The sequence below is a fragment of the Pelodiscus sinensis genome, chromosome 15, assembly GCF_052426305.1.
Source record: "Pelodiscus sinensis isolate ZL-2025 chromosome 15, ASM5242630v1, whole genome shotgun sequence".
Classification (NCBI taxonomy): Eukaryota; Metazoa; Chordata; order Testudines; family Trionychidae; genus Pelodiscus; species Pelodiscus sinensis.
In genome coordinates, this window is record NC_143066.1 from 12,723,926 (window position 1) to 12,751,078 (window position 27,153).

General features: G+C 45.0%; 1 protein-coding gene and 1 long non-coding RNA gene across 4 annotated transcripts in view; one reads left to right on the top strand and one right to left on the bottom strand.

Moving 5' to 3' along the window:
• CARHSP1 (calcium regulated heat stable protein 1) overlaps positions 1 to 4,267 on the bottom strand; it is a 48,895-nt gene extending 44,628 nt beyond the window's left edge. Inside the window, exon 1 of one of the 3 annotated variants that reach the window (XM_075899279.2) lies at positions 4,109 to 4,267. The gene's annotated coding sequence lies outside the window, so the exon portion shown is untranslated. Of the gene's footprint in view, positions 1 to 3,942; positions 4,077 to 4,108 lie in introns of those variants that run through there. The other 2 variants (XM_075899280.2, XM_075899281.2) reach the window with 2 other exon arrangements.
• LOC142818579 (uncharacterized) lies at positions 3,389 to 26,836 on the top strand. The gene is made up of 2 exons (XR_012896112.2): positions 3,389 to 3,765; positions 25,882 to 26,836. It is a non-coding gene; the product is annotated as an uncharacterized LOC142818579 (long non-coding RNA).
• Positions 26,837 to 27,153: the final 317 nt, after the last annotated feature.

The window sequence follows — 27,153 nt, forward strand, 5'->3', positions numbered from 1 at the left end:
CAGAGTAATAAAAAGAAATGAAAACTGAGGAAATGGAGATAACTGGTCAGCCCAGAGGCTGCCTTGGACACGAGGAAAAGACAATACTAGACATATCATAAGCCACAAAACTACTCTTTGGAACCTTTTTAGGAAACTGTCTTTACCCTGGACTGCAAGCAAAGAGATGGTAATTACTTGGATGAACTCATGTGATTTATCCTATTAGCTGTACTAGTGCAGGTTGAGAGTCACTAATTGGGCATAGAGAAAAACTGTCCTCTCTTGCCACAGTGGGCGGGATAAGAGGCAATGGGATCAAACTCCAGAATAGCAAATTCAGATTAAATTCAGGAAAAACATCCTGAATATAAGGAGAATGGAATAATCTACCTATGGAAGTCATGGAAGCTCCTGCACTGGAGATTTTCAACAGGAGACTGGATAGGGACTTCTTCCTGATTTAAAATGTAATTTCACTCATTGACATGCTACATTTGTAGCATCTTTCATTATGAAAGGCTCCAAACCCTTTACTAGGCTATTTTCATACGTAGCTTTAATCCACTGGACTATTAGGATTACATTTCTCTTTTTCCTAGAAGATGCTTATACTTCAAAATATTGTACCCTGCCATGTCCTCACTTCCCCCTGACCACTCAAGTTAGTGGACATTTGACCAATATATTCATGCTTAGTTCTTTTAATATTCCCTCGGAAATCAAGCCTTTCTGCTCTTTAATCATTCCAGTTTCTCTTCTCCCAGTTTCTTCCACGTTATCTACAAATTTCCAGTACTGAAGTCCCAAGAAATTAGTAAAGCCTGCAAGGGAGACATCATCTCTTTCAAACACACGTCTGTCTATAGGTATTTGTTATCCAAAGCCCACTGAAGTCAATGCAAAGATTCCAATTGACTTCAGCAGTCTGAGTACATGTGAACTTTCAGACAGATTGTTTTTGCCCTAGAATGTATTTCTGACTGTAAGTCCGTAAAGTGCAGAGATCATGTCTAATTCCGCATCTGTACAACTCCTAGCACAAATGAGGTCACAATCTTGATCAAGGCCTCTTGGTTCTAGCGTGAATAAATTAATAAATGCTACAATCAAATTTTATACAGTATTTGGCCACGTGATCTAGCACTTTTTGAGGATGAAAAATAAAAGCCAACAGATAAATCCTCTGATTGGCATATTTCTCAGGCTTAAACGAGACTTACAGTGAGCCAACCTCCATTATTAATAAAAAGCTGAAAAACAATAAATATTTATATCTGCCAAATAGAAGAATATAAAAATCAGAGCCATAATTTAAACTAAAATAGTAAAAAAAAAATCACAAAAAATAAGTGTCAAACATTTCAAACAGCCTCGATTTAAACACAACTGTTCACCCTCTTTTTAAAGAGATCACTTCTGGCCCTAAATAAAGTTTTGTAAACAACATTCCTTAGCATTAAATTTGTAAATTCCTACAGAAACACTGCAGTGGAAAAAACCAAATGGACATCCACTCCTGCTAGTGCAGGGCGGTGCCAAATCCAGCCCACCAACTCACCAGATGGACCCACACACACAGCGGGGAGCTCTAGGCAGGCTCCCCGCTTGCCTCTCCGTACTCACATGCCCTCAGCTGTCACAGCCACTTCTCTTTCACAAGGGGGGAAAGAACACGAGCTGTCCCCGACCTCAAAACTATCCCACTGGCTGGTCTGAAAAGCACCATGCCCCCTCCCCTCTGGCTTGTAGTTATTCACAGACGCACATGACCCCTGCACCCTGTGCGGAGACAGGACAGGCAGGGAGGCTGCCTCAGAAACGTGCTAAGCTACTGGCAGGCAGTCACTCAAGTACTCCGGCCACTCCTTCCCCCAACCCTCTGCCCCCCACGCCTTCTCCCTTATCCCACATAACTCAAACCCTCTGCACCCCAATTCTCTACCCCAGGTCACAACCCCCTCCTGTGTAGGTCCCAACCCAAACATCTGCACCCCTTCCTGTACCCCAATCCCCTGCCCTAGGTCACAACCCAAACCCTACACCCCAGTCCAGAGTTCCAGGTCACAACCGCCTCCTTCACCCAAACTCCCTTCCAGACCCTACACGTACTCCTGCACCCCAATCTCTTACCCCAAGCTCCCTTCTGAACCCAACCTCCATCCCAGAACCCACACTTCCTCCATTAATATCATGGAAAAGTGAAGCGTTTGATCACTTTCCAAAAAAGTGGGAGAAAAAAGGAGAATTATTAGAATTATAACAGAGAAAGAAGGGAGAAGGGAACAAATGAATCTGCCAATAGTAGTGACTGTGCTAATGAGGCTAACCGATTGGACTGGAAGTGTCCCATACATAGCATTTGATGTCAATGACCTGTTAAATGTAAGGAAGACTGGTTTTATAATACTCAGATGGGTAGCAGTGTTAGTCTGTAACTTTAAAAACAAGTAGTCCGGTAGCACCTTAGAGACTAACAAATATAGTATCATGAGCTTTCATTGGGCAATACCCAGTTCCTCAGATGAGAAGTGGCATCTGAGGAAGTGGGTTTTGCCTACAAAAGTTCATGATACTATTTTTTTTGTTAGCCTCTAAAGGTGCTACAGGACTGCTTGATGGTTTTAATAGGCCATCCAGTTAATGTCTTTGTTCAGGCCTCAGACTATGGCTTTTTCCAGCTTTAATAATTTAAGGTGCTACTTAATATATAAGAAATATTGCTACTATTTGAAATGTCCAAGTGTCCCTGTAAAAAGGTAACAAAAAATATTTTGTACACTTTTTTCTTCCTGTCTATCATATAAATTCCATGGCAAGGTAAGAAGGGTTGCTGGGGTTCCCCTTTCTACTTGAAAAGCTTGTCTTTTGGGTTCTTCGCTCATGCATTGCCTACATTTATTACAGAAAAAAAAAACTTTGAGTGGAATAATTATATATTCACAGTTTACAAGTGAAAACCTGTGCATTCCAAAAGGGTCTACTGAGCAAACACTGGTCTTGAGATGAATTCCTTCTTGTTAAAATAAACACACTGGAATGAGAGAGATGATGAAACCTCAGTGTGAATCACCTTCGGGAGTGTTAGGAGTGAGGCCGGGCCCAAGCCTCCTTTTTTCCCCCAGGAAGCATTTAAAAGTCCAGTCACCAAATATACTAAGTAAAGACTCTGTATAACTACAAATCTACCAGAGAACACTCACGAAACTGAAATGAAAGGACCTTTTCAAGCCTTCTGTATTGCCCGCCTGCCCCAGTTTCAAGGAGAGCCTCTTCCATGCAAAAGCTCAGTCCTTTGCCCTATTCTATCCCTCCAAAGAGCCCTCTCGCTCCAATGAATTTCAGCAGTTAAAGGACGTCTCTATTTTCCTCCCCCAAGTGTCCTGACTGATCGCTTTCGATGGCTGGCCGGCGCGAAGACAAAGAAATGAGTTGTACACCCGGAGTTTGGGGGCCACCATTCAGACCAGACTGGAGGAGGGCGGAGAGAAAGGGAGCTCGCAGGGAGTCGGGATTTGCTCCGCGCTGATTCTAAATGCAAGAGCATCAGCCAGGAGAAAGCGTGAGGAGGCTCCCAGCGCACGCAGCCAGGTCTCTCCTTTCAGCCATTGTGTCGGAGTGTGCGCCCCTCCTCGGCTTTCTGCTCACTGAGCCTGCCCGCTGAACAACTGGGGCTCGTCCAGACCAGCAGAGGAGTCAGAACAGAGGCTACACGGGGCAGCCCCTGTCGTGCCCCCGGGCCTGCGGGGCATGTAAAGTGGGAGTCTCGCAGAGCTGCACTTCGCAGTAAGTTGCAAAGCCATTGTTACAACCGGATGTCTCGCTCCGGCTAGCGCACACTGGTTGCACAGCCCCTCGGGGATTGCTTGGCGTGCGAGCTAGCTGCAATCTGCAGCCGTCCCCGCCCCACCGCTCGGGCAACCACAGCAACAGACCTGGGCACACCCCCCCCCCCCGCTCAACTTGCAATCTGCGCGCTTCCTCCCTTCCCGGGCCGGGCGCTAGACGAGCGAGCTGCACGCTTCCTCGCGCCGAGCTGCGTGCTCCCGGTCTCCCGAGCAAGTTGCTTTGCTGGCCCTGCACGGCGCCCCCCGCCGCCGCCGAGTCCTCACGCAGCCGGCTCGCTCACCTCCCGGGAAACTTCTCTCGCTGGGCACCAGGCTCCGGCTGCTGCAGCTCCGATCGCTCCAGGGGCCTGGCCGAGTGCTGGCGCCGCCTGCAGGGAGGGTGGAGTGGGCAGGGCTGAAAGGGGCGCCACCCCCTCGCCGGAGACAATCGCACGGGGCGGGGACAGGCTCCGCGCGGAGGCGCTGGGGCCCCCGTCGGGGCACACGGACGGCAGAGGGAGGTGCTGGGGTCTTGGGGCAGGCTGGGGGAGAGATCCCTGGGGGATAGCTGAGGGGAGGGGTTGCTACGGAAGGGGGCCAGCGCTGGCAGAGGGCTGCATACACAATGGGTAAGACTTGGAAGGAGTCGATTATTAAACAGTGAATGTGCATTTTACTGTGCATCCCCCAAACAAAAATATCCATCCTGCATCATCAACATTTACAGACAGGCAGCGGAAGAAAACTGCTGCTGCAGAACTTACTAGAGTTTGATAGAAGGGTTGATTGAAAACCTTGAGTTTCCTGACAAGTTGCCTGTTCATGGGTACAAAGCTTTTTTATTTTTTTAATGTTGAGGTCTAATGTCATTAATTATTGGCTGATAGCTCCCCAGCGGCTGAGTCCCCTGTCCCCGCGGCATAATTTCCCACAATCAGCGAAATATAATGAATAAAAATGAAAATGCTTAAAATAGATGAATAAAAAAAATAAAATCCATCAAAATTACAAAAATAAAGAGTGAGTTTTGCCAAGCCTACGACTGGGGGAGCACTAAGTGCTGCCGTGGGCTCATAGTTTGAAAACAAACTCCCTGCCTCCCCCACAAGAGTAAACCAGCCATAAGGAGGTGAAAGCTCCTCAGACTCTTGGGGCAGTTTGGAAAGTTCCAGGCTTTGGAAGCAAAGTGTTTGGCTTGCTGTTATGTCTGCAATAGGAAGACCACAGGCTAGATGCCTACAAGTAGCTGTAGTAAATCTGTTCCTTGGAAAGTGGTAGGTAGGGATGTAAAATCCTGTTTAACAAATTAACTGATTAAATAGGGGTGAGCTGGAGCAGCCCCCCACACTGCAAGGGGGCTATTCTAGCCTGGCTGCTTGTGAGCCTTTGCTGGGCTGCTGGCTCCCAGCCCATGTGGGTTGCACTGTGTAGCAGGTGGCGGGCTGCCCCTGGGTAACAGTTAAGGGTTACTCAGTAAGTATCTCCCATTAATGGTAATGCTGCTTATCTGGTAACCAGGTAATGGGCTACCCATTCACATCCCTTGTGGTAGCTATGTTGAAGGAACAATTCCTACAATAATTTAGCATTGTTTACACTGGGGCTTAGTTTGGTTTAACTACAGCTGTGTCTACACTGCACTTTCATCAGTAAAACTTTGTCAGTCCTGGGTATGTTTTTTTCCACACCCCTGCCAATAAAAGTTTTACCAACAAAAAGCACTGGAGTGGACAGCAATTTGTTAGCAAGAGACACTCTTCTGACAACAAAGCTACCTCCTCTCATGGGGGTGATTTATTTTGTCAGCAGGACAAAACAACAAAGACCAGCTACATGGCATACCTTACAACAGCACTGCTGTAGTGGTACATCTGTGTCGCAGTAAGCTGTGCTGTGTAGATTATGGACGTGACTGTGTAAATGTCAAAACAGTTAACAGATGAGTCTGTATCACAGGTAGCAGCATGGGGAAAGAAGAGGGCAGGAAGGAGCCAGTGCTCGTGGGGAGCTGGCTGTTAAGGGCATCCCACAATGCCCTGCACTATCAGTTCCTCATGAGGATGTGCACCACCAATGTAAGAAGCAGACGTGTAGACCAGGGGCGGGCAAAAGGGCCTCCTCAGGCCGGATCCTCAAAGAGTGTCCATCCTCGAAGGGTGCCACATGCTCCTTGAAGGGTGAGAGGCGGCTTCCCACGCTCTCCCACCCCCAGGCCCTGATTGGCCTGGAGGTGGGGGAGTGTGCCAAGCCTCTTCCAGGGCATGGGTGCCTAGTGGGAAGGAGGAGCAAAGGGACTTCCCCACCCTCAGACCAATCATGGTCTGGAGGTGAGGTGGCCCTGCTCCTTCAGGAGTGGCCTGGGGCTACTTCAAAAATTGTTGAAGTGCCCCCCAGGCAAAAATTATTGCCTACCGCAGTGTAGACACACACAAGCAATGCAATTACTGCAGTGGCTGTATGCTGATATAAAATACGTTGACCTAATTTTGTAATGTAGACATGTTGAAATTTGGGGCTGTCTACACAGCACTTATTCTGAAATAAATCAGTATTCCAAAACATCTCTTACTCCTCGTGAAATGACGTTTACAGGGATGTCGGAATAGTGAACCCTTTTATATTTTGAAATCATAGGCATGCTCAATAGACATGGAATAGGTATTTTGGGATACCTCCAGTATCCCAAAATAGTGCTGCAGTGTAGACGTAGCCTCTATGTCTTTAATCCATCATACTCCCATTCTCTGGAAGAAAACAAGGGTTGCCAGCCCTACAGGATTGTCCTGGAATATCCAGAAATTAAAGATTAATCTGTAATTAAAGATTGTCGTGATGAAACCTCCAGGAATACCTATAACCAAGATTGACAACAGTGGGTTGGGACATGCAATTACAGTTCAAAGTCCGCAGGTTAATGAAGGGCTCTGAACAAGGAGCAAAAGTTTCATAATTAAAAGCAAAAAAAAAACCAAAAAACACACCGCTTAAAAATAATTGCAACACAAATTCAATAGGATTTTATGTATTCAAATTACCTCTGATACTATGCACTTCTATTGTGTGGTTTCTTCAATCCTCAGCAGGTGCATATTTAATTGCTGGTACTACTGAACAGCAGACAAGCTGAATGAAGATCACTAATTCTAACAGATGTAGGAAAACAAAATTCTTCTATAATATCTGAAAACCCTATATGACCTGATGAGACCATGTAAATTCACTTAAGTCGAGCACTATGTTGGGTCATCCCTGTACCAATGTGTTTAAATTGTAGTTAACGTGAGCCCCAGTCCTGCAAAAGATCATATGTATACTGAACTTGAAGGGTATCCTATTATCTTCAATGGCATTACTCACCTGATTAAAGTGAAGCTAGCACTGTGCTTAAATGTTTGCAAGATCTGGCCTATGGTATGCATCTGCAATACACAAAGGTTAAACTGTACTAGCATCAATTTCCAGAACACTGTGGACTAAAATATCATGCTGTAAAATACCAAAAAAATTATTAAAACAAAATGGGCCAAATTCATCCCCACCATAACTCCAGTAACTTATAGGGAGTTACACCAAGGAAGATTTGGCTCAATGAAACAAAAACAGAATTTGCTGGTTTTCATGCTACACAAATATTAATAACTCGGGATCATTCTGTTTATTTTTTCTGTGCAAACAGAGTCTCATAAAAGACAAATAAAACATGCCAGACAAAACAAAGAAGCTTTTATCTTAGTAACAGCCAGAATGCATGAACCATCTGAGCTCAGACACTACAGGATACATTTTGTCTGCAGAGAATAACATAATATTGAATTAATGCTTCCATTTAGTGAATGAAAAACATGATGTAATTGTGTGTGTGTGTGTGTATATATATATATATATATATGTGTGTGTGTGTGTATTTGTGTGTATATAAATATATGAAAATTTAAGCTGACTAGTATGAAAGACATCCCAAAGGTGGACAAAGCAGTAGAAAATGTATTAGGAAATAACCTTCTACTGACAAGGGAATGGGCTAAATAAAACAAATTGATCTTTTCAGTCTGCTTTCCATGATGAGAAATGTAGCTGTGGTGCAAGTTACATATCAGCTATACATGGCTCAGAAACGTGTAAGTGGTTTGTAGCAGTGTAACATCCACTGATTTAGTATTTAGTGGCCGAACAAAGCTTGTTCAGAAAAGGAAGAAAAAGGAAACTGCAAGCAAGAAAAAGAACAAACAGAATGGATTGGAAAACCACATTTTAATTCACCATCCTCAGTATTCCTGGGGCCACATTCAGCCCCAGGAATTCAGAGGTGCACCTCTAATTGGGTGTTTAGTAGAAACACAGGGGCTACGTCTAGACTGGCATGATTTTCCGTAAAAAGCATTTGCGGAAAAGAGCGTCTAGATTGGCACTTTTTGTGGAAAAGCATCCATGCCAATCTAGACGTGGTTTTGTGCAAGAAAGCCCCAATCGCTATTTTCACGATCAGGGCTTTTTTGCGCAAAACAATACCACGTTGTCTACACTGGCCCTCTTGCGCAAAAGCATTTGCGTAAGAGGGCTTTTGCCCAAACGGGAGCAGCACAGTATTTCTGCAAGAACACTGATAATCTTACATGAGATCGTCAGTGTTCTTGCGGAAATTCAAGCAGCCAGTGTAGACAGCTGGCAAGTTTTTCCGGAAAAGCAGCTGCTTTTGCAGAAAACTTGCCAGTCCAGATGCAGCCTTGGAGTCAGGCTCACAGGAAGGAGCTTTAAGAGGGAGCCCCTAAATAAATTCTTAGGCTATGTTTTCACTGCAGACTTCTTGCGCAAAAACTTGCGGAGCGTCTACACTGCACGCACATTCTTGCCAGTCTAGACGCAGCCAGGGATTGCCAGACTAGATCAAACCAGAGTAATGGTCTACCAAGTCCACCATTCTATTGCCAAAAGCAGACAGCATGGACAGCTTCAGAGGAAGATGAAGATAACATTGCAGTAAGCAGATATGGACTTATGCCAACAGGGAAATTCTTTTCCTAACACTAAGAGGATAGCTTGAAACAAAGAAAACTGTACTCACTTATTTCAGGGACTGAATTTGGACCCTACCGAATCAATATACGTTACAGACCAATCTACTGGATGCCAGATTTCTGACTAACTTATGCCCACAGTGACATTAGCCTGTGCATTTTACCAAAGGCTCCATCCATGCAACAGTCTTGGCAGGCTTAACAGACAGTCTTCAGGATTCAGTTTGCTAATGCTCTCTGCTAATCCATTTTTACTGACTGATGCTGTCCAGACAGGCCATACTTTTTTTAAACCCTTATTTTAGAAACTATTCAAGCTTGTAGCATAAATAGAGCTTGAAATGTCTCCTTTGTTTTTCTTTTCCTATTTATAGGCAACAAACACATCTCAGAATCACTGCAAAGTTAATATTTTGGTTTAAAATTTACATGTGTTTTATTTAGTCACACCTAACATCTAGAGATGTGAATGAGGAACCAGTTAACTGGTTCCCCAGTAAGCATCACCCTTACTGGGTAACCGTTAACTGGTTCCCTAACAGCAGTCCTCTGACTGTACCCTGCCATAGGCGAAGGGCTACTCCAGCTTTGCCTAGGATCCCACTTTAACTGGTTAAACATTTAACTGGTTAATTGATTAATGAAGATTTTACATCCGTACTAACAATATGAGAAAGAATAGATAATAAGGCCTGTGTACAAGTTATACTTAAAACTGCCACAAAGAGGCTCAAATGCTGTTTCTCTCATTGGGGAATAAACAGTTTGTGTTATTCCAAAATACCAGGTGGTGATGGCCAGATATGAGCATCTGGGAAAACACCATGAGACCACTATAGGCTTAGCTATCATATGAGGATTGGACTGTCCAGATGCTCAAACAGCAGGAAATGGGATTCAAATTTCACAGGGCTTGCAAGAGAGGCAGAGTGAGTAGCTTGTCACCTGGCTGCAGGTCAGTGGAGTTCAAACTGCTGTGTAGGATGGCTGATTGGGAATTTGGGCCACATTATGGTTGTCAGAATCAGCAACAAAATGTCTCAAGACGTCCACGCTACATGTTTGTTGACAACACAAGGAGAGGAAAAGAAAAAAGTACCTCATGCAGTTGGAAGTTTTTGTTGATGAAAGGGGCCATTTTTTCACAACGTAAGTCATGTTGTAGAGTACATGCTCACATAGTTTTGTCTCTACACATTTCCTCAACAAAACCTACCAGTGTAAACAAAGCCACAGTGATAGGGCCAATTATTTCTCAAGAACACACATTCAACAGCGTAGTACCATAGGGAACTTTTCATTCATTTAAAATGAATGAAAAGAGTAGAATGATTTCAGATGCATTTCCATTACTTGGACTGGGGAAAAAATCAGATAATGGGATGGATCTCAGTAAGATTATCAGAAATGCCCTTATGCAAACAGATAGCACAAGGCCACGTAAGTCCTCTAAATAGATCTTAAGTCGTAGATGGGATTTGTACTACTGCTTTACATGAGGGTGGATTTCATGCTTCATTGCTAAATGCCACCATTCTTGATGTAAATCAGCACAGAATCACCATATGCCATCTTTTATATGAAACCTCAAGCATATGTTCCATATCCTGTTAAAAGCTGTTTACCATATACCAGAGAGAGATATAGTCACCACATTTTATAATCTCTTTTTTCAGATAAACAGCTGATAAGTCACTGTGTGCCCACATTATCTTAGTCACCTGTTATTTGAATCACACTTTTGTTCAATCCCACTCAGTTTACGTAAGTGTAGGAAATGAATGGCCCTCTGCTCTTCACTGATGAGTTATAGCAGAAGGATCAGGGTAAATACGGAAAACACTAGTGTTCATAAAAGAAACATACATTATAATTGTATGTGCCCTTGCCATAGTTAGGATGTTAGTGGGTAGAGTTAGGATGTGTGGCCAAATACAATAAAGGAAATGCTAACAGTGTAGGCAATAATCTTTTCCATGCCAGTGTAGGTGCACAAGGCAGTAACTAATTTCTTCCGTCCCTCTTTGTCGTTTGTCTGTGCTTCCATCTAATCTATGGAACTGAAATCGACTGTTCTGCCCTCCCTACTGAGGCCTTTTTTTAAGGTTTTGGTTGGGTACCCTCATTTCCTCACACCAATTGATTTCCGCTTGAAACTGGCATGTGGAAATCTATGTACTGGCATTTGGAATACATGCCTCAAATATGTCCAATGCTTCCTTCTGATCTTGGAGTAGCTGATGATGGGTGATTTCTTGGATCTCTGTGTCGGTGATTCACTTTTTCCATTCAATGCCCAGGATCTATCGCTTATTTTGAAGGTGTCTAGTTTTCTGTCTAATCTTTTAAAATAACTCCAGCTTTCATGCCCATACGCTAGCACTGAAATTATGTTCACACTGAAAATCTTCAATTTTTGTCTGGTGCTGTATATCTTTAACTTCCAAATGTTGATGAATTTAGTGAATGGTGTGGATGCCTTTCCTATCCTTGATGTCACTTTCTTCTTGAGATCTCTGTTGGTTAGGATGGTGCTGCCTAGTCTGTTCTGTTTTCTTGATGAAAGTTGCAGATCTGATTGACCTGACATTAACATTGGTCTGATAGTGAGGTCAGAAGTATAGGCTGACAAGAAGCTGAAAAGCAACAAAGCAGCAGATGATCACATCATAGCTGAAGGGCCAAAAAGCACTTAATATCACCACCTTATGAAACTGGCACAAGTGTTGATGAAGTCTGGGAAAAGGAGATTTCTCCTGACCTATGGAAACATAAAATCATTGTTACAATATTAAAAAGGGATGCTCTAACTAACTGTAGAAAATGGAGAGGACTTATATTACTCTCTGTTGTCAGGGGAAGTCTTCTGCTTTGTGATACCATGAAGGATGAAAGGGGCAATGGATGCAAAGCTTAGAACTTAAGGACCAAGAAGTCCTGTGTAGACCTTGTACACAATACAAGGTCCATCACAGAACAATGTATAGAATAAAAGACAGGACTATGCAGCACTTTAAAGACTAACAAGATGGTTTATTAGGTGATGAGACTAACAAGGCTGCATTTCTATCAATGTATAGAATGGCAGGCTTCCCTTCTCATCAATGTCATTGACTTTCATTAAGCATTTGACAGTCTGCACAGCCATACCTCATGGAACATTTTAAAGTCCTGGGAATCCTAGCAAAAGTTGTCAACATGATTAAGGCCGTATATAGAGATGCCAAGTGCTCTGTAAGGGTGAACAACCACATCACAGAGAGGATCAAAGTAATCACTGGTGTGAAACTGGGCTGCATTTTATCTCTGCTATTGTTTGGTGTTACCATAAACTAAATAATGAAATGTATTACAACCCAAACACTGGCACAGCATGGATTGATAGCAAATGCCTAGAAGATCTAGATTTTATCAGTCATATTACCCTGTGGAGCCATACCCCCAAAAAGCTACAAATGAAGATAGATAACCTGGCAAAAACAGCAGGCCACAATAAGAGTCACTCCATTTTTTCAGGTCTGTGACCTTCAGTGCACAGATTTATTTGTTATTTTCCACCCTGAAAACTGCACCAAACAAAATTTTGAAGGAGATAAAAGAACTACAAAGTAGTGATGGCTGAATGCCAATGACTCAAGTCCCTACTTAGTGCTTTCTTAATTTTGATGTTAGGTTTTTTTTTTTTCTCATCTAGGTATAAACTCCATCATCCAAAGGTGTCAAATTGCTTTACAACTTGGCTTCACAAGACACCAGAGGGAAAAGTATACATTAAGTGTAGCTTAACAAATATGTAAACTACAGAGAAGTTAAGTGACAAGAGTAGATGAAGATTATTAATAAATGTACATAATAAAATAATTATAATGGAAATATTTAAAATAGCACTGTTACTGCAAGAGTATTGAATCAATCCTTTTGAGTGAAATCTCTTCAGTGGCAAGTCTTGATCTTTCCATCATTAAACTCCATAAGATACTTTATTCATCTTTAAAAAGTCTCACGGGGCAACCAGATGTCTGTAACATTAAAAACAACAATTAGTCCATTGACACCTCAGCCCTGGTCTACAGCCCTTATTTCAAAATAACAAGCGGCGCATCCACACTACCAAGCCCATTATTTTGACATAATGGATCAGTTATTTCAAAATAATACCTCCTGCTTTCCATGAGGAATAATTCTTATTTTGAAATAGTTGTTTCGAAATAGTGGTAGTGTGAATGCTCCATTGCTGCTATTTCAAAATAACTATTCCCCAGAGTCATTCAAAGTAATTACTCCCCATTGCTTCTGGGGACTCTAAGTCGAGATAGCAAGTCCACAATAACAGAGCCTGCTTCAGACTAATTTTGAGGCTTCCCTGTAGGGTGGACAAGCTATATTGAAATAGTTATTTTGGGAATTATTATTTCAAAATAAGTGATTTCAAAAGTGTAGACATTCCCTTGGAGACTAACAAATATATACATATAGTATCATGAACTTTCCTGGGTATAACCCACTTCATCAGATGATGAGCTGGAGTGGAAAACAGAACCAAGATATTTACAATGCGTGTGTGTGTGCGGGTGGGGGGAGAATACTTGCCAACTGTAGGCCTGGTGCTAATGAGGCTATTTAAGTGGGCTGGAAATGTCTCATTCTTAGCTTTTGAGGTAAAAATGCAGTTAAAGACAGGGAAGACGGGCTTTATAACATCTTTGTTCAAGCCTAGGGAAACAGTGTCATATTTGTAGATTAATACCAATTCTGCACTCTCACTCTGTATTGGTAAAATTCCTTTGTAGAAGAATGGCTACTTTTAAATCCATGATTGAGTGCCTAAGAAGGTTAAAATGTTCCCCTACAAGTTTATGTGTGTTACCATTTCTGATGTCTGATTTGTGTCCATTTATCCTTTGCATGATAAAAAGTAACAGAAGTAGCTGTGTTAGTCTGATCGTGATAAAACAAAAAACAAACATACAAACAAACAAACAAAAGCAGTCATGTAGCTCTATCCTTTGTGGTAGAGCTATCCGGTTTGGCCCATGGCACATGGCAGAGGGCATTGCTGGCACTTGATGGCATATAGAATGTGCAGTTGTATGAGCCCCTGAGGTTGTGCTTGTGTGGTTAGGTCCTGTGATGTTGTTGCCTGTATAGATATGTGGACAGAGTTGGTAATGGAATTTGTTGCAGGGGTAGGTTTCTGGGTGAGTATATCAGATATGCCAGTCTCCCCTGCCTTTAACAATTGCATTTTTACATCAAAAGCTGAGAATGGGATACTTCCAGCCCACTTAATTAACCTCATTAGCACTAGTCCTACAGTTGACAGACATTTTTTATTTGCTGTTATAAATATCTTGATTTCTGTTATTTCCCTCCAGCTCATTTGATGAAGTAGGTTTTTCTCACGAAAGCTCATGATACTGTGTGTGTGTGTGTGTGTGTGTGTGTGTGTACTATGCCAAGAAGAAAGCAGAATTGCCAATTAATCAAATATAATCTGTTTATTTTGCTTGTCATAATTATGAAACCATATGTTAGATGTGAGGGGTAAAACTATATTAAGAGTATAAAAGGAGGAAAAAGAATGGTCTCATGGTGAAGGAATTGGACTTATTCAGAAAACCTGGCTTCGATACATCTGAGATATGTCCTTTGGAGAGCTAGATTTTCTAGAGTTCATCATGCATTAAGATACTGATTTAAAATAGCCAAATGCTGAGCACTGCTGAAAAACTGACCACTTTAGTTAGATCCCTAAATAGAAGCTGAGCTCTTGAGTTTAGGAAATTAATCTTTAGGACTTTGGGAAATTAATCTCACCATGCTTCAATTCCCCATCTGCAAAATGGGGTAACGCTACTTCCTGAGTAAGCCAATGGAGGATCAGGGTCAAAATACACAAGACAGATGAGGGGCAGAGGAAGGGATTGAACCTCTAAATAGTCCTGTTCATTGCTAAATAGTCCTATTCACTATCCAAGGGACTAGTGACGAGGGTTAAAGTTAAGAATAAAATTAAGTCTTTTTAGGACTGTGGTTCTTTGGAGCAGGAATTGTGTCTTGCTATGTGACATGTACAGTCTCTAGCATAACACAAATATTCCAAATGAAATAAAAACAAATCAGCATATGCTGGGTCATCTGCTTAGGAAGGAAAACACTGCCTACCATCTGAAAACATTCTCTTCAAAAGCAGAGCTAGACTAGAACCAATCTTATTCTCCTCAATGCTAGAGCTATTAATGATAAAAAGGGACTAAAAAGGAAAAGCATGTACAAAAATCAAGATGGGGAAGAACTGTACAAGAATCAGCTACACAAAATCTGTGGGAAAATCCTATTGCTGGTTTGAAAGCCTGACACAGCTGTATGGGTGTGGGGGGAGGGGCTAAAGAAATCACGCTTTTCAAGCAGCTCAACACCACAATCAAAGTACAGGCTGAGTAGTGAGCAACATAGTTGTCAAAAGAGGCTCTGATCCTACAGTAAGATTTGTTTGGATAGAGCTTTATTGAAATCTATAGGTGACTGAAGTCAGGAGGAGCCTGCACTTCTTTGGATCTCTTTTGGGATCCTTTTAATCTTTTATTCAATTTTTAGTAGAAACCCCAAAACCAAAAAGTAATCTGTATAATACAGAATTCATCCAGAACTTGTTATTGCATCTATCATCCATACGCTTACAGTATTTATATTTGTTTCTTCAGACATATCAATACAGGTTGGACCTCCCTGGTCCGGCACCCTTGGGACCTGAGATGTCCCAGACTAGGGAGTTTGCCAGACCAGGGGAGGCCAGTGCTCCCCTGCTGACTGCCCTGCTGCCAGACTCCTCTGCTTGGGGCTCCCCTAACCCTAGCCCAGCACAGATCCCCACCCCGCCCGCTGCCTCAGGATCTCTCAGGGTTCCCAGCGGAGACAGTTTGGTTACTGCCAGCTCTGCAGCAGCAGGGTATTCCCCGGGGTTCCCAGCTGGGGCCACCAGGCCACCCCGCTCCACTGCTAGGGCTGGCCCAACTGCCACTTGGGATTCCCTGGGTTCCCGAGCTAGGCTATCCACCTCCGCCAGACCCATTTCAGCCGCGGGGGGGGGTCCCTGGCTCTGCTGCCACCAGGGATTTCTGGGGGTTCCTGGCTGGGCTGGCGTGGCCACTGACAGTCCCACTGCAGCTGGAGGTTTCTGCCCCGGCTGGCCCAGCAGATGCCAAGGACTCCTCAGTCACCACATGGCCCCATTTATACCAGGGGTTCCCCAGCCAGGGCAGGAGCTCCCCAGATACTGCCTGGCCCAGCTGGGGCTCCCCAGCCCCTGAGTTGCTCCTGCCTCTGGGGCTCTTTGGTCCAGCAACATCAGTGGCCCTGCTGGACCACAGATGTTGCCAGACCAGAAAGTCCCAGATTTGGGAGGTTCAACCTGTAGTAAGTTTCCCCCATGCAAGACAAACGTACAATGTGTTCCCACAGCTGGAGTGTGTGTCACTTTACTGAAAACTACTACAGGCAGTCCCCGGGTTACGTACAAGATAGGGACTGTAGGTTTGTTCTTAAGTTGAATCTGTATGTAAGTCAGAACTGGCGTACAGATTCAGCCGCTGCTGAAACTGATCAGTTTCAACAGCAGCTGAATCTTGACGCCAGTTCTGACTTACATACAGATTCAACTTAAGAACCCCAGGCATCCCCAAGTCAGCTGCTGCTGAAACTGATCAGCGGCTGATTCCAGGAAGCCCGGGGCAGGGGCTTCCTGTAGTCAGCCACTGGTCAGTTTCAGCAGTGGCTGACTTGGGGACGCCTGGGGCAGAGCAGCTGGGGTGCTGCTGGGTTGGTCCAGTAGCGCCGCCGCTCCTCGGCGCTACTGGACCAACCCAGCAGCACCCCAGCTGCTCTGCCCCAGGCGTCCTGATTCAGCCGCTGCTGAATCTGACCAGCAGTGGCTGAATCAGGACGCCTGGGGCAGAACAGCTGGGGTGCTGCCCGGTTGGTCCAGTAGCGCCCAGAGCGGCGCTACGGGACCAACCGGCAGTGCCCCAGCTGCTGTACCACAGGTGTCCGGAGCAAAGCCATGGAGCACGGGGGCAGCGGGACAGCCCAGACGCACCATAGCTGTCCTGCTGCCCTCGGGCTCCGTGGCTTTGCTCTGCTTTGCTCCCCGTCCCCCTGGTCTGCAGACCAGGGGGACGGGGAGCAAAGCAGCGGAACACGCGGGCAGCAGACAGCCCAGACGCATCTGGGCTGTCCGCTGCCCGCGTGCTCCGCGGCTTGGCTCTGCTTTGCTCTGCTTTGCCCCCCCCCCCCCCCCGGTCTGCAGACCAGGGGGACGGGGGGGCAAAGCAGAGCCAAGCCGTGGAGTGCGTGGGCAGCGGACAGCCCTGTCCGCTGCCCGCGTGTTCCGCCGCTTTGCTTCCTCTCCCTGGTCTGCTGGAGACCAGGGAGAGAAAGGGCCCCGTTCGTAGCTGCGGATCCGACATAAGTCGGATCCGCGTAACTCGGGGACTGCCTGTATAGGAAAGTATAAAATATTTGATTTTTATTTGCAGCTATGTCTGCATTACCTGGGGGAAATCCTCAGAAAACACTACCAAACAATAGTGAGTTGTATCGGAGGAGACAACAGTGTTTCAAGAACAGCAGGCTTGCTAGTCTGTGGAAAGCGTGCCAAGTTTAAATCTTTGATGACCAGATATAACATTCATAGGAAGTGCTCTGGAAAGTACAATCAGACAGCACAGGAGACCCACAGAGTTTCTAACACCAAACAGCAATCAGCCCCACTTGGTGAGAAATATACTAGGGAGGGTCTAACTCACTGACCTGTTCAATCACAAGCAGATTGAAGGCTCAAAAGAGGATGACTTTGAAAATAGGGTTTTAAAACCTAAACTGCTGAGATTTGGTAGCATGTTTTCCTATAGCTCTTAAATCAAGAGGAAGATTTTCAAAAGCTTTCATAGGTGCCAGCTCCTGTGTGCAGATACAAGACACACATGGATGCAGATACAAGACACACATGCACAATACCTTCACAGGGGGATGTCACAGTGCAAGGTGGGTGCACACAAATACTACAGGTAAGGGAGTTATCAGGGCTTGGCTGCAGCATACACCTTCTGTTTTCACAATTGCATGGAGTGTGCTCAGACTGATTACAAAGACACTTGCTTGGTCATTACCATCCCCTGGCAAATATTGACCTCCTGTGGTCTGGCAAATTCTGTGGTTTGGCACCGATCAGGTCCCAAGGGTGCCAGACTAGAGAGGTTCAACCTAGGGATGTTAAGTAGCGATTCATTTGCTAGGTGAGTAGTCGATGGAATTTCCATTGACTACTTGACTAGTGGACAAGCGCTTCTGTGTTCTGCCTTTGAAATGTACAAGAGTCCCCATTGGGGGTTCTTGTGCATTTTGAAGTTGGAACGCCGCATGGAGCTCAGGGCGAGAGGGAAATCCCGCTGACTCCAGGCTCCATGCGGTGCTTCCGTATTGAAATGCACAAGAACCCCCACTGGGGACTCTTGTACATTTCAAAGCTGGCATGCTGCATGGAGCCTGGGCTCAGCTGATCCCAGGCTCCATGTAGTGCTGCCGCTTTGAAATGCCACGAGGAGCCTGACGCTGGGCTCTGCGTGGCATTCAAAGCATCAGCGTTGCACAGAGCAGCTGACCCCGGGCTCCATGTGGCACTGCTGCTTTTAAGTACATCACTCTTCTCTTCCCCTTTGCTGCCGCTATCTGATACAGGCAACAAGAGTGGGGAGCAACTAGTCTCATTTGTGTATCGGATTGTCGACGAGTCCTTTACATCTCTAGTTCAGCCTGTACCATTCTTCAGAGTCCTCCTGTGAAATTCCCTAAAACATCATCCTTTGAGGTTTGCAACACATCTTAATGAGGATAACAGCCTCTGGGCTCCTGATTCTTCTCTAACTGATGCTAATGGAAAAGCTTCCATTGACCTCAGTGGGAGAATAATGAAGCTCATAATTCATCTGATGGAAATAGCAAAATGATCCCATCCTCTCCCTTGGCATTCTTCCCACTGCCCTTAACTGCATTCTGACAGCAGATTGAGAGCTTGATTTGCAGCTGGAGTTCTGTATCAATAGAGCTGACACTGTTAGGTCATGAAGTAAATACCTGTGTATTAACACCAGCAGGGATGTTATGTGATGACTCAGGAATAGGCATCCGAACACTGGCTTGACAGAGAATCTGTGAGAGTGCTGGTTTGTGCTAACAATCAACTGACCTACACACCTGTCTTGATGGAAAGGTTTGTTTATTTTACTCCCTATAATATCAACTGGACAGTACTATGGTTCGGAGTTGTATATTGCTTGATTACACAATGGTGAGAGAGGACTGTGAAGAAAATGTCATTGCGTTCTGTTTCAAAATGCAGAACAGAGAAGAGAATTATGCAGTCCTGTTACTGAGGTTAACATGGACGTAAGCTGCTGCTTAGACAGGTTGGCCTAGGAAAACAGTAATAGCCATTTAATTTCATATCTGACCTCTTGCAAGGGGACAACCATGATGAATGGATGGGTATGTTCTGTCTTTATGTAGGACCCTACAATTCTGAGAGTATATGTTCTGAATCAGAGTACTGGAAGGATTCTCCTTGCACGAGCAATTAGACCACAGTTCAGAAAGATGTTAAAGTAATGTGTTGAATCAAGGCCTTAAGGAGCATCTGCTTCGGGGCTCAGAGGGATCTGGCCTCCATTACCTTGCTCCCATTTCCACTGTGCAATGTGGATATACGCAACTGATCTGATAGTACTTTACACTCTCTTTGTGCTTTTAACAGGCGTAAATGATTACACAACTTACAAAGCAATAGAGTTAGTACCAGGCCCACTGACTGCAGAGGAATTTCTCATACAAGAAACAGTTGCAAAATCAGGCACAAAAAACTCTGATTGGACAAAAATGAAAAAAGATTGCTGTCATCTATGACTTTCCAGGGAAAACTTTGATTTTTCAATAGAATTTAAAATTTTGGAATTTTTTGACATAAATCTGGAATGTTTTTGAAGGGGTGTTTTTTCAATTAAAAAAATCTAAATGTTCTGTGCAAAGAAGGCACTTTAAAAAAATATGTTACTCAAAACCCTCATTTTCTATTGAGAACAGTATAGATGGAACAATTTTGGCTAGCCCCAACCAGGGCCGGCCCACAACATTTTGGCACCTGAGGCGGGCAGCTCAAATGACGCCCCCATGTCCCCTCGCTTGGGCCAAAACTTTGAAAGGTCTCAATTCTGCCTCCTTCCTGTTCTTCTCCTCTCATGGTGCTGCTCTGCCATCTCTGTGCCTATAGAGCAGAGAGAATGCACCAGCAGCAGACACAATTTTCTACACTCTAGCTCCTAGTGGCGATCCCCTCCCACAGTCTGGCACCTATCATAGTATCATAGAGCTGGAAGAGACCTCAGAAGGTCATCAAGTCCAGCGGCCGCCTCAGTTCGCCTCATGGTAAGGCCAGCCCTGGCCCCAGCTGTGCTATCCCAATTTACCCAAATATGTACAGTGACTATAGCATAGTCACTGGCCAGACTATCACAGAAAGAAGCTATATCACAAGAAGCGAATGCATTCACCACAGTTCTTAGCATAGTGTGCTTTTTTCAATGAAAATTATGTCATCTATGAAAGAACATGTATTAGACTCTATATGACAGAAATAAGTTTTAGCACTGATCCTGCAGCACCTTAAAGACTAACAAAAATGTAGATGGTTTCATGAGCTTTTGTGGAGACAACCCACTTCTTCAGATGAATGGAGCAAGGGGTCCAGAGGTACAAATTAATAGCGGGAAAAGAGGGGAAAAGGGGAAAGAAAAAGAAGGAAAAAAATCTTGTCTGAGTGTCCATGCTAAATGAGGGTAATGAAGTGGGCTCTAAGTGCCCGATACTTAGCTTTTGAAATCATTAGTGTGTTGACATCAAAAGCTAAGTATCGGGCACTTTCAGCCCACTTCCATTAGCCTCATTTATCACGGTCACTCTAGCTGACAAGATTTTTTCCTTTTCTTTTCCTTCCCCTTTCCCCTTTTTCTAATATTGATATGTACCTCTGGACCCCTTGCTCCATTCATCTGAAGAAGTGGGTTGTCCCCACAAAAGCTTGTGATACCATCTACAGTTTTTGTTAGTCTCTAAGGTGCTGCAGGATCATTTGTTGTATTTTAAGTTTGTTTAAGTTAAAGACTAACACAGCCATCCCTCTGAGACTATATTATAGCAGTGTAAGGCTCTGGACAGTAAGGGTGTGTCTAGACTACATGCCTCTATCGACGGAGCCATGTAGATTAGACAGATCGGCAGAGGGAAATGAAGCCGCGATTTAAATAATCGCGGATTCATTTAAATTTAAATGGCTGCCCTGCTGTGCCAATCAGCTGTTTGTCAGCAGATCGGGGCAGTCTGGATGCGCCGCGGTTGACAAAGAAGCCTTTGTCGATCGGCGCAGGTAAACCTGGTTTCACGAGGCATACCTGCGCTGATCGACAAAGGCTTCTTTGTTGACCGCGGTGCGTCTAGACTGCCCCGATCTGCTGACAAACAGCTGATTGGCAGAGCGGGGCAGCCATTTAAATTTAAATGAAGCCGCGATTATTTAAATCGTGGCTTCATTTCCCTCTGCCGATCTGTCTAATCTACATGCCTCCGTCGACGGAGGCATGTAGTCTAGACACACCCTTACTGTCCAAAATGGAATTCCAATTGACTGGATGGTCCATTCTGATGACAGACTTGCCACAACTCTTACAATACACTCCTGTGATCTCATCACCATAAAGAAGAAAATCCCTCCATCTGCTATGTTAAAAATAGATAAAACAAAGAGGAATAGTAAACAACCTTTTCCTCAGTGTTCCCCTTCCCCTCCACACCTTCCAACCTCCTATTTACTCTTTATCCCTAGAGCCCTGCAAATCCACAGATATAGGCTTTATATCCACAGATATCCGCATCCATGGATATGGATGCAGATATCTGCAGCTCATTTTTGCGGGTATGGATTCAGGTGCGGATACAAATTTTGTATCCATGCAGGGTTCATCCTGTCAGGGCTGTTCCCCATTCTGGTATGCCGAGTGCAGAAGGTGGGGACTCACAAGAGATCTTAAATACCTTGCCTCTACAGGCTTCTGCTTAAAAAGAACTCCCCAAAGTTACAGATTCCCTGGCCTTGGGAGATAGGCTGCCGCCATCAAGTGAATTAGAAAAAACCCTGAAAACCAGGAAGAAACACTTGAACTTCTTCCCAAGGGTACCCCAAGCTCTTTTGCTACAAGAGAGCTTGAAAAAAGAAACAAAACCACAGAAAACAAACTGTGTCTCTGATAGCTGACCTCTCTGACTAGGCAGGTACACACAGAGATCTCCTTTACCTTCCAGGATACAGGACACCTTGAAAAGGTGATTTTATTAACACAACAAAAAGGTATACTTGATAAAGCATACTTGGTTGCTAGGTGTTACAGAGCAACTAAGAAAAGAACAGATCAAAACACAAAGAAACACAGTCTCTTTGGGCTGTAGCTTAGATATGGTGAATGTGGGAGGGTTGGCACATGGAATTCACACAGAGAAGTTTAACCAAACAGAAAAATAAAGAAAAATACCCCGATTGCAACTATACATACATTTCTCTATCTACTCATGATCTGTACTGATCTTAACTTCAAGGCCCATTCCATTCCCATGCCCAAATTTTCTTGTAGGAATGGTAATTCTGTTTGATTACTTCATCTTGCTTCTTCCAGCTGCTGACTTAGAACTCACACAACGAACAGCAGTCATGTACCTATATTCAATTTAAATTTCAACAGTCTTTCTTATTGGCTTTCATGGCTTTCTGCAACCTCCCCCCCCCCTCCGCCAGCTACCTGAGTTGAACACTTCAGTCACCGGGTGCTGGACAGCGCTCCTCCTGTCCATCACATATCCCCATTTCATATGCTGTGATTTTTTGGGAACGGAAGAGTGCTTGTAAAAAATTTTTTAAATGACAGGTTTCATTTACATGGGAAGTCTAAGCCTGCACTGTCCCCTGAGCACCATTATGTACCCCTTAAGACATTACAGGCAGTCCCCGGGTTACGTACAAGATAGGGACTGTAGGTTTGTTCTTAAGTTGAATTTGTATGGAAGTCGGAACTGGTACATATTGTAGGGGAAACTCTAGCCAAACATTTCTCCAGAGCTCAGTTTTATTCTCCCACACCTCACTTTTATTCTCAAGTTGAGGTGTCTGCTGAGCAAAGCCGCTTCGCGTCTCCCTGGTCTGCTGGGGGGGGGGGGCCCAGCTTCGCGTCTCCCTGGTCTGCTGCGGGGAAGCAGCTAGTGCGGGGTTGCCTCACCCCGTTTGTAAGTATGGATCCGATGTAAGTCGCATCCATGTAACCCGGGGACTGCCTGTATTTTAAAGGTATGGAAGCAAAGACAATGACAAATAGCAGAAGAAAGGTGTTTATAGCCACTGCTCTACCACTTCCTCTTATCCTTACAGTAGGAACTAATTGTTATAGTGAAGAGATACACTGAACCAATCGAAGAAAGAGAGTGATTTTTGCTATCCTGACAGCAGCTGGCATCTCAAGCAGTCAGAGCTAAGTATGGAGACATCTACGTTACAACAGTGTTAGTAGGGGCTAGTGAACGTGACTCTACATGTCGCACTGAAAAGCAAGCTGCATCCTCCCTTCTACCACAGCCCTTCCCTGCTGCCTGAGTCCTTTCTTCAGCAGGATATTCCACTGCTAGTTCTAGCTGTGTAGATGGGAGGCACAGCCGGGGGGAGCAGAAAGCCATGTAGTGTGGCGAGTATACACTAGGGATGTTAAATATCAGTTAATTGAATAGTCGAGTAACCTCATGAATTCTTAATGGTTAGTCGACTATCCTATAATCCCCGGGGGTGGGGCCAGCAGTAGAATGGGGTGCCAGGTGGGAGCTAGTCCATGAGGGAAGCCAGTTTAAAAACCAGCTCCCCTCGCAGACCAGCTGCCTGTCGCCCTGTGTTCTTGCCTCTGATAAAGAGGCAGCAGTGCGGGGTGGCAGCAGCCCCTGTCTGGGTGAGGTCTGAGCTCCTGGACCCTGTAGAAACCAGAACTGAGCCGGACTGCCTGCCTGCCCGGTTCCTAATACACTTTAAATTCTGAGCCACAGTGGGGGTAGGCCCTGGACCTGGCATGAGCCAGGACTGAGCTGGGCTGCTGGCCAGCCTGCTAAACAATTTACTGGTGTGGGGGAGGGGGAGAGGGAAATGCATGTAGTCTATAGCATTAACCTATAAGCTTTTGCTTATCAGTTAATCGGTTAATCGACTACACTATTACATCCTTAGTACATACCCATAACCTTCAGGCATCTTTACTCTGCTCACCTAGACTGTACCTGACAGCCTGCACTGCTGTAGATCCCCATGCTAGAGGAGCTATATGAGATGTACAGTACCCACTGCTGAAAGAAAGAGACACATCTCCAAAAATTACAACCCATAAAATATCTTATAAACCAGTAATTCAGGACTGACAACAGTTCCTTAGTCTACAGAGAAAATATGAGATCATAGATCAGTTATTTGTTCAGTCAACACGTGAGCTTGTCCATGCAGTTGCTATGTGATAATTCATCCTCCATCCAGCCAGAGCCTTACCTCATTTCCAGCAGTGGAGAGCTACAAAAGCCTTTTTCCTGCAGCTTGCCCACGGCCAGAGTCTTTCACTAACACTAGCTGCACTCTGCAGTGTGGATGCTGCCTGTTTTTCACTGCAGCATGTACGTACACACCCACTACATGCTGCCAACCCTGGGGCATAGTGCAGACTCCCTGCATAAGAGATTTTCAGCTGGAATTCAAGGTGCTGTAGCCAGGCACACAGTGTAAAATAAAACCTTGCACAGAGGTATCCCAGGATAGTGGTGTCCTAAGCTGTGTTTGTATCAGCGTGCATCTGACTAATATTCTACAGAGGGAAAAATTTTCTTAGCCACTTTGGCTGCTCCATAGTCTTTTTTTGTAACTCTCCATAGTCTTATAGATAATCAGATTACAGCAAATCACTCCTCCCTGTCATTGTTACTGGGTTTAGCCCACCCAAGACAACAAGGGGACAAGATCATTATGGGCAGCTCAGTGTCTAAGGCTACATCTACCCTGCACATTTATTTTGAAATGAGCAATTTTGGAAGATACCTTCCAAAATAATTTATATCAAAATAGCATGTCTACATACCAAATGTGCATTGAAATAGTGGTTAGCTATTTCGAAATAGAAATAAATTGAAATAGTGCTTAGCTATTTCAAAGTGGAGTTGGGCAGTCTACAGCTATTGCAGCTTGTGCTGCAAGTGATACAGCAGTGTCTGCAGGCTGCAGACCAGACCCTTCAGGAACCCAACCCCCAGCTCCTCTGGAAGACCCTCCTTGGATCTCTGTGGGCGTGATTCATGCAGCTGAATTCCTCCTGCCCTCCCCTTCACACCGTGCCCTGCCGCCTTTGGCTTCTGGACACCAGTGCAGACTGGTGGGACCAGATCACCATGGAGTGATGGGGAGACCAGCAATGGCTCCAGAATTTCAGAATTAGGAAGGACACGTTTACGGAGCTCTGTGAGTGGCTCGCCCCTACCTTCAGGTGATGGGACACTCGCATGAGACCCACCATCCCCATCCATAAGCATGTTGCCACCACCCTCTGGAAGCTCGCCACGCCGGATAGCTACCGATCCATGGGGAACCAGTTCAGTGTGGGGAGATTGACCGCCGGGGCTTTGCTCATGCAGTTATGGCATTCTCGGGCTATTGTTCCAAGGCAGGGGAAGGGGGGAACTGCTGGAATGGGGTTCTCTAGGGAAAGGGGTGGTGGTGCAAGCCCCCCTCCCCGGGACGTTTTTTCAGTCCCATCCTTGCAAAGCTGTGCCAGGGGATGGGACAAGTGGGGGGAGGGTTGCTCTTTGTGGGGGGAGGAGGGAATGAGGGTGTTGGCTGGGGGACCTCCCAGGGGCCTTGGCATCCTTGTGAATCTCTGTTTGTTTGTCTCCTGCAGGTGGTGTGAGCCATCAACCTCTGTGATGGACACCATCATCACCACCTTTGCCAACATGGGCTTCCCCGACTGCAGGGGGCCACTGACGGCACCCACATCTCCATCTGGGCCCCCTGACCACTGGGCATCTGTCTTCATTAACCGGAAGGGTTACTTTTTGATGGTCCTGCAGGCCATCACGGACCACTGGCAGTTTACTGACATCTATGTCGGGTGGTCAGGGAAGGCGCACAACACTTGCATCTTCCTCAACTCTAGCGTGTTCCAGAAGCTGCATGCCAGAACTTCTTTCCCCTACCGCACCATCAGGGTGGGGGATGTGAACATGCCCATCTGCATGGTGGCCTCCCTCTCTTGCCTTGGCTCATGAAGCCATACACCAGCCATCTCAACCTCTCTTGGGAATGCTACAATGCCAGGCTCAGCAGGGCCCACATGGTTGTGGAGGGCGCCTTCGACCAGTTGAAGGCTTGTTTCAAATGCCTCCACCCCTGGCTGGACCTCGGGGAGCGCAACATCCCACATGTGGTAGCTGTGTGTTGTGTGCTCCGCAATATTTGTGAAGGGGGACGGATGGAGGCTGACCTCATTGGCAGGGCCTTTGAGCAGCCACGCCCAGCGGCCATCAACACTATAGTTAAAGCAGTGCAGCTTCTTTCTGTAGGAGCTTAAATTAAACCAGTGCAACTTTTGTGTTTAGACAAGTCACTAGGTGCCCTGCATAGTTACAAGGCAGGGAACACGCCCAGCATAAAAAAACTAACAGGAATTCCCATCGCTGCATGTCACGTGAACAGCATGTGACTGTCGATGGAGAGATTCCGAGAGTTCTAAAAAACATAGCATGTGTTAGGATTACTGACAGCCATTCTTTGTGCTAGATTGTTACTTGTAATGAAATAACTCGGTGGCTGGCGTCCTCTGGATTAAATAGTGTCAACTCAAGTGTGATGGACTTCCTGGAAGTTCTGATGTAATTCTATCTATTATCTTGGAGATTACTGCTCAATAAAGAACATCCTATGAAAGCTTAGGAAATAACTTACACCCTACTAGCAAGAACGGAATGACCTATCATTTGTGTGAGCTGACCCTTTCAAACAGAGATGAGATCTTGTTGACATCTCAAATCTGGACTATATTAGAACAGATGGAAGCAGGAAATGTGCAGACTTTGCCTTTTAGCCTTGTTTGGAGAATGAAGAATGCTTAGCTCTACATAGCACATATTCATCTGCAAACTAATCAGTCATCACAAACCTTTGTGAGGCA